Consider the following 6,937-nt stretch of genomic DNA (forward strand, 5'->3'; position numbering starts at 1 on the left):
AAGAATTAAAGAATTCTTAAATTTAGACTATTCTTTTCAAATCAATTATGCAATAGCAGCCACATTTGCATTACTAAATTCTATTGATAAGAATGTTTTAAAGAAAACATCTGTCCCCTTTTTTTATTAATATATGTGGATTTAATTGGAGAGAAAACTTAAGTGATTATTTTTAGACATATGAAAATCATCTAACAAGATTACTTTTTTGATCATTATGTAATCAGTTATTCACTTAGCTCACAAATTTAGGCAAAAATCTTGATTAAAATTACCACTGTTATTTTAAAATAATGTAATTCTGCTTCTTACCCTGAACCAGACACCCATTCTGCCATACCCATCCAGGGGATTTTCTTGATTAAAACATTGAGTTACCTAATCACTTCTGTGCCCTATAAATGTATAGCATATGTTGAAAATGTAATAGTGTGTGGCTTTTTAAAATAGATTTTCTACTTACCCTTCTTACTCAAAAATTTAACTCGTATTACCTACTTGTCTTTACTCAAGCATTAAAGATGCCCAATAACCTGCATTATTTTTGCTCCCTGTGTTCAGGCTCATTTCCATTTTTGGAATTATTGTTAATGTTCCCTACTTATGCTTATAGCAGTAACAACAAGGAAAAAGTTATAATCACTATAGGATAAATGGTTATCTCAGTTGTGTCTTATTCCTTTAATTTAAAAAGATTTTTTTCAAGTACATGAAGATTTCATATAGGCTAGAAAAATTAGAATTCATCAAAGTACACATAAAATATGACCTATTTGTATTTTTTAAAAAGATTTTATTTATTTATTTCATAGAGAGATACACAGCAAGAGAGGGAACACAAGCAGGGGGAGTGGGAGAGGGAGAAGCAGGCTCCCCATTGAGCAGGGAGCCCGATGTGGGGCTCGATCCCAGGACCCTGGGATCATGACCTGAGCCGAAGGCAGACACTTAACCATCTGAGCCACCCAGGAGCCCCAAGCTTATTTGTATTTCTTCACAGCATTTCTCAGTAACTGCTTTTTTCTTTTCTGGACTATAAAACTTACAGTTCCTGAACCACCCTTATTAATTTTGTTTTAATTTTGTTTATTTTCATAAAGGATGTCCCTTTTGAATTTTATCTGTATATGCATATGTGTTTGTGCATATGTGTGTGTGTGTGAGAGAGAGAGAGAGAGAGAGAGAAAGAAGAAGAGAGAAAGAAATTGCAGCTTGTGTTAAACTTTGTGTTTCAGAAATGATGCCCAGATATGTCTATACTTGATTAAGTAAGAGTCTATTTCACTGGGAACCAAAGACGTTTTTTTGGGAAGCACTAATTCTAAGGGAGGAAGGTATCAGAACCATTTAAATACTACATATTAATTTCACATGTAACCAATTTATTAAACCTTGGTTATTGTTTAAAAAATTTGTAGATTTTTAAAAATTTTCTAGGTGAATGGTCATATCATCTGCAAAACAAACAAACAAAAAAGTTGTATTTCCTCTTTTCCAGTGCTTCTGCTTCTAAATTCTTTTTCTGACTATTGACTAAAGGCTTCAATATTATATTGGTTTATGTTGTGACTTTTTAAAAATTAATATTTGTTAAATAGAGACCCAATGTCTGATAGTGAGCCTTGGTTCAACAAAAGACCAAAAGGAAAGGAGATAGAGTTTATAACTCACAGGTCCTAGAGGTGGTAGAGGGCATGGCTCCAGGGGCCACGAGGAGAGAGCGAGGCAGTGTCTATGCTAAAAACACAGCAGGACATGGGTCATGTGCCATTATTAGGGTTCTCAGAATGCTTTGGGGTACTTGAGCTAAGGCCAGCTTGGTCAATTCCAACCAGAAAGACGGGGGTTTGGTAAGTTTCGGGGGGTCTTATTTAAGTGGCGCACAAGGAAGAGGCCCAGGGAAACGATGGGAAATACTGCTTATCAAAAGGGCCTTTGGGGAAATGATATCAGGAACTTAAGTTAACTTGTGCCTCTGTGACATATTATTTCAGGCATGGACTAGTGTCAACTATTTCTGAAGGCCACTTGGTGGCACAAAATGATTGCCCAAGGCAGTGATATTATGGAGCAGTTTAGCTAAATTCTCAACAGTGTGGTTGTTATTTCTCCTATTACTGATTTTAAAGGGAAAGTTTACAAAGTTTCTACAAAACAGCTTAGGTTTTTTTTTTTTCTTTATTTGTTTGGTTTTATAGGTATTTGTGTACAAGGCTAAGAAATTATCCTTCTTAGAGCTTTTTTATTTTTTAAATAATAACTTGGTAGCATGCTTTACCAAGAAATCTTTCATTGTCCTGATATTTTAAAAGCTACATATTTGAGGATTATATTAAAAAATAATTAGAAATAAGATTATCTAAAGGCCTTTTATATATCAATTTTTAAAAAACACAAATGCTTGGTAAAGTAGAGGGAAAAAGGAATAGCCATAGAAGAGAAAAAACATTTAGGCAGCAAACACATAAAGAGATGTTCAAAATCACTAATACTAGAAGCTGGGCCTATAAAGCTTGTTCGTATTCAATTTTATTCCTTTCTAAAAGATGAAAACATGTAAGGTAAACTGCATTGTATAAGAACATATCAAGGTTTAAAGTAAATATAAGGTAATAAAAATCAGTGATTTAAAATAAAAACAATCATTAGTGATCAAGAAAGAAAAGAGCAAATCAAGATCAGAAATACCATGGAATACAATTTGATGCTCATTTGAAGTCAAAATTTAAAAAAAAATCCATTTGTTAACATCAAGTGCTGAAGAGCATATAGATCCACAGGATCATTAATCACTAATGGGTATGATACTACAATCAGGAAAAAGGTTGGCTTTATCTCTTAAATGTGAACATTTATATACAAAATGACTCAGCAATTCCACTCCGAGGTTACTGTCTAAGATAAACTTGCATATATTTATGACCAGGCATATACAGGAATATTCACAGCAGTATTTTTCACAGAAAGGAAAACAAAATGAAAAACTGTAGTATATCCATGTAATGAAATATTTTACAGTAGTCACAACTGATCCAGTGACATATAGAATTATAGATGAATATCACCAATATAATACTAATTATAAATATATGTATTTAAACGTAACATACAGGGCACCTGGGTGGTTCAGTTGGTTAAGCGACTGCCTTCGGCTCAGGTCATGATTCTGGAGTCCCGGGATCGAGCCCCACATCGGGCTCCCTGCTCAGCAGGGAGTCTGCTTCTCCCTCTGACCCTCCCCCCTCTCATGTGCTCTCTCTCTCATTCTCTCTCTCTCAAATAAATAAATAAAATCTTTAAAAATAAATAAACATAACATACAGCATAATGTCGTTTATGTAAAGCTAAAAAAATCCCGAAATGTAAAAATGTTCTTTATAGAAAAACATGTAGATAGGCATTAATTTATATGAAAAGAACACAAAAGATTAAAGGTAATGGTTAACTCAGGCTGGGAAAGGTCAGGATGTGCATTGGGGGTTACCAGATACTTTAATATAGGTTTATGTCAATATCTTGACTTTTTGTCTCAATGCTTGATTGGCAGGTGCTTATTTTGTTATTTAATTATCAGTTAATAAAAGTAGACCATACATTGAGCAATGCTTGTGTCATGAAACAAGGATAATGATTAATTCAATTTTGTACATGTGTGATCTATAGACAAACCAAGAGTGACTTCCTGAGTCAAATCTCTTTCTAAATCTTTCTCTTGGCTTGTGAGTGTGATTAGATACTGTATAAATGGAGTTTGTAGGGAAATGTGGTCTCTGGAAGGACAGAATCCTGAGTCCTAATGGGATTTGAATGATTTGGATTCATTTCAGATGCATTCCTTGGAGAGCTCCTTTCCCTGCGCTCAACAATGTTGTGAGGAAGAAGGATGGGACTGCATGACCATTGACTTTTTTGGCTCCCTTCCCAGTTTCCTTCTTTTGACCTGTAGTTCTCAAAGGAAGCCCTTTACCAGAAACATCAGAATCACTTGGGAATTTAGAAATGCAATTTCTTCAGTCCCATCCTGTATCTTCTGGATTAGAAACCTCGGGAGTAGACGCAGCAATGTGTGTTATACCAAACCCTTCAGATGGTTCTGACACATGCTCATGTATTTTTGTTTGTTTTTTTTTTTTAAATATTTTATTTATTTGTTTGACAGAGAGAGACACAGCAATAGAGAGGAACACAAGCAGGGGGAGTGTGAGAGGGAGAAGCAGACTTCCCGCTGAGCAGAGAGCCAGATGTGGGGCTCGATCCCAGGACCTGGGGATCATGACCTGAGCCGAAGGCAGACGCTTAATGACTGAGCCACCCAGGCACCCCCATGCTCATGTTTGGAAAACACTTCCCTTGTCTCCACTTCCTATGCATGTTTTCTTTGTTGTTTATTCTTACCCTCCCATTTCAGCTAAAACATTTTAATTTAATTCAAGTAACTAAACTGTGGCAGTGATTTTCTTTTAGGTTTCTCTGAATTCAGAGCTGCCATCTTCTAATCCTTTCCCATTTAGAGACAGAGTGATCTTCTAAAATGTGAACCTACTGTGATTATATTTCAGTGCCTAACAATTGCCCTTAGCGTAACATACAAATTCTTCCACATTTTGACAATGTCTTTCTCTTTAGATTCACTTTACTGCCACCATTATGTTCATTTTCAAACCTACCAAACTCTTAGCAGTTGCGTCTGCTCTTCCATATTTAGTGCTTGGTACTTGCTGAAACCTTTCCCACTGCTTCCTTCTTGTTCTCCTCCTTTACTTTTTTTTTTTTAAGATTTTATTTATTTGTTGAGAGAGACAGTGAGAGAGGGAATACAAGCAGCAGGCAGAGGGAGAGGGAGAAGCAGGCTCTCCGCTGAGCAGGGAGCCCGATGTGGAGCTTGATCCCAGGACCCTGGGATCGTGACCTGAGCCGAAGGCAGATGCTTAACAACTGAGGCACCCAGGCGCTCCATCTCCTTCTTTACTTTTAACTGGTAACTTCCACCCTGATTTAATTCTACTGTATAATTCCTTAAACTTAGAATTCTTGATCTAAAGTTGGTCATTTCCCCTTGCTGTTCATTCTCACCCCTCCCTGTTATCAACATTCATTATACTTAATTATAGTTAATTTTTAAGTTGTTTGTCCTCATACATCTCAGGTTAGGATTTATCTGCCTGTATCCCCAGCATCAGAGCTTTAGTTTTCTCATCATTAAAATAAAGATATAATTGTATTTCTGGGATAGATGTAAAAATAAGATGAAATCACAGATTTAGCACAGTGCCATTATTACTGCCTATAATGTGTTGAGTGAATGAAATGTAACAATCCAGTTACTGTGAGTTTCATACTTAATACTACTTTAACCATAATAGTAACATGGTTAACTATTTTGGTTATGGTTCAATATTTGTAAATTAGGAAGACAGTTATTCAAAGAAGTTGCATACACAGTGAATGGTGTCCATTTTAATGTATATCAGGATTGTTCAGTTTATTCCTGTATATAATATGTAGGGTAATTGACATGTGGGATTTACAGAAATCTCATTGGGAGCTCTTTAAAAAAAAAAATCTGGCAGACTGCCAAGGAAGAAGTATGATGCAGTGAAAACCAGTCAAAATAATGCTTCATTTAACATTGCAATCATAGATCCTTGGATAATGAGTCTACCTACTTTTCTTGATGATGTACTGGTCTTGGAAGCACTCTGAAATTTTATTCAGAACTTAGAAGTTGTATCTCATAATTAGCAGGTGCTAAATGGCTGGAATTGAATCTTTGGAAAATCAAGGTAAACTTGATGGGTAAACATTGGAATGTGCTATACTCAATGCATTAGTCCTATACTAAGCTAGCCAACTTTTAAAGCTGTAAGAAATGAAATATATATATATATATATATATATATATATATATATAATAGGTAATCAAGGATGTTACTCTTAATATTGGGTTTCTTTTCAAAATGATCAGAATATCTAGAGATATACTTGGGAACATTGAATAACCAAGAGAAAGTTTTTATTTTTTTTTTCTCATGAGTTTTTTAAATAGTACAATGCCTTTTTTCTATCTATCCTGGAACTTCATCATTTAAAAAGTGTCATGTTATGGTAAATTTTTTGGTGTTGAATCAATTGGATTTTGTTGTGCTTTTCCAGTAAGCCAGTATGAAGTGGCTGATATTATCTGACATACAAATTACAAAAGATGAGTCACCTCGGGTTGACAAATTCAGTATTCATTTGTTTACTTCAGAGGACAGAATGCGTTAAAGTGAAAAACATGCAGCATTAGCTGTAAAATATATTGAGCGGATGTACCAGAAAGGGAAAATAAAGGGTACTCATGGTATAATAGCCAGTAAAATGAATTGGTTAAACAAAGATATCACATGTAAACTTAACGGATTTGCCATTTGATAAATATACGTTTTCTAAAAATATCTCAAAGATTTGTGTGCAAATTTATGTGCCACCTCATCCATGAACAATTGGAATACAGCTACATTCTCTACTCATGTTGAGAATTAGTAGAAATTCTAGACATGTTACTAATTCTAATTAGTTACGTTCTCTACTATGTTGAAAGGCAAATACTCAAAAGTTGAAAAGGTTTTCCCCTGGACACTAGAATTAGTTGAGAGATGGGGCTACAAGTTCACATGTATAAGTATGTCCCTACAAGGGGACTCTATGAAAGCATGAACTTCCCGCTTTCACATTAGGCTGTTTGTCTTCAAGTTATTGAGCAGAAAGTTGTTTCAAAGGAAAACGCTTGAGGCCTTAAGATTTTGCCTTTTACTCGGGACTGTAGTTTAGTTTTCCTTGTAGGCTATCATGCTGCCTCTTATCCTATGTCTTAGAGTCCTTTCCCTGTCTTGGAATGGTTTTTGGAAGTGAAACTGACATCTCATACAAAGGTGAAGGGACCCTTAAAATTAAT

Source organism: Eumetopias jubatus, unplaced genomic scaffold (assembly GCF_037043125.1).
Source record: "Eumetopias jubatus isolate StellerSeaLion01/CBP00866 unplaced genomic scaffold, mEumJub1_p1.0 scaffold_5, whole genome shotgun sequence".
NCBI lineage: Eukaryota > Metazoa > Chordata > Mammalia > Carnivora > Otariidae > Eumetopias > Eumetopias jubatus.